This window comes from Gavialis gangeticus, unplaced genomic scaffold, assembly GCF_001723915.1.
Source record: "Gavialis gangeticus isolate Ggan-Ray unplaced genomic scaffold, GavGan_comp1, whole genome shotgun sequence".
Taxonomy (NCBI): domain Eukaryota; kingdom Metazoa; phylum Chordata; order Crocodylia; family Gavialidae; genus Gavialis; species Gavialis gangeticus.
The window spans coordinates 12,170,605-12,171,510 of NW_017729001.1; the positions used below are offsets into that span (position 1 = coordinate 12,170,605).

A 906-nucleotide genomic window follows, 5' to 3' on the forward strand; every position below is an offset into this window, starting at 1 on the left:
ACACTGGTAATGACTTATAGATCAAAGTTCCTGTGGGTATTTATAATTTGGACAAGCACAGGGCTACTGTTTCCTGCCTGGAAGAAAACAAAGCAGTGACTTGATCACTTTTTGAAATGGTCCAAAATTAAATGAAATTCAGTAAGAACAAGTGCAACATCCTGCACTAAAGGAAGGAACAGTCACATGCACAAATATAGATTGGGGAATGACTGGCTAGGCTGTAGCGTGGCACTAAAGGACTGGGAATTATAGTGGACCAATGGTGCTCAATCTCCTGGCCACACAGACCAGATGAGTGGCATGGTGCTGATCCCCAGGGCTCCATGCAACTGCACTCCAGGATCAGGGCTCCATGCCATCCTCACATGTCACAGTGCCATGCTTTGTGGCCCACAGGGTTCCTAACCATCTAGAAATGTGGCAGCAGGGGAGCAGTACTACCAGTCCCCACTGCCAAATTTCTTGACTTGGGGAGACCCATGGGGAGCCCCACAGGCCAGATGACTCGGCACCAAGGCCTGTATCTGGCTTGTGGGCTGGGCTTTGAGCATCCCTGCAGTGGACTGTAAGCTGAATATGAGCGAACAGTATGCTTTTATTGCAAAAAAGAAAAAAAAACAGTAACGTACTGGACTGTGTAACAGGAACATCACTTGCAAGTCAAGGGATATAATTCTTCTACTCTATTCAGTACTGATGAGGCATCACCTGAAGTACTGTGTTATTTTGGCCACCACACTTGAAGAAAGTTGTGGACAAATTGGAAAGAGCACAGTGGAGAACAACAAAAATGATTAGAAGTCTAGGAAATACAACTTATGTGAAAAGGTTGGAGGAACTGGGATTAGTTAGACTGGAGAAGAGAAGACTGAGGGATAATTTGATAATAGTTTTCAAACACCT

General features: G+C 44.9%; 1 protein-coding gene across 10 annotated transcripts in view; it reads left to right on the forward strand.

Annotated features, from left to right (window-relative positions):
* Positions 1-906, forward strand: part of DEPDC5 (DEP domain containing 5) — a 106,249-nt gene that overhangs the window by 9,164 nt on the left and 96,179 nt on the right. The window lies entirely within an intron of this gene.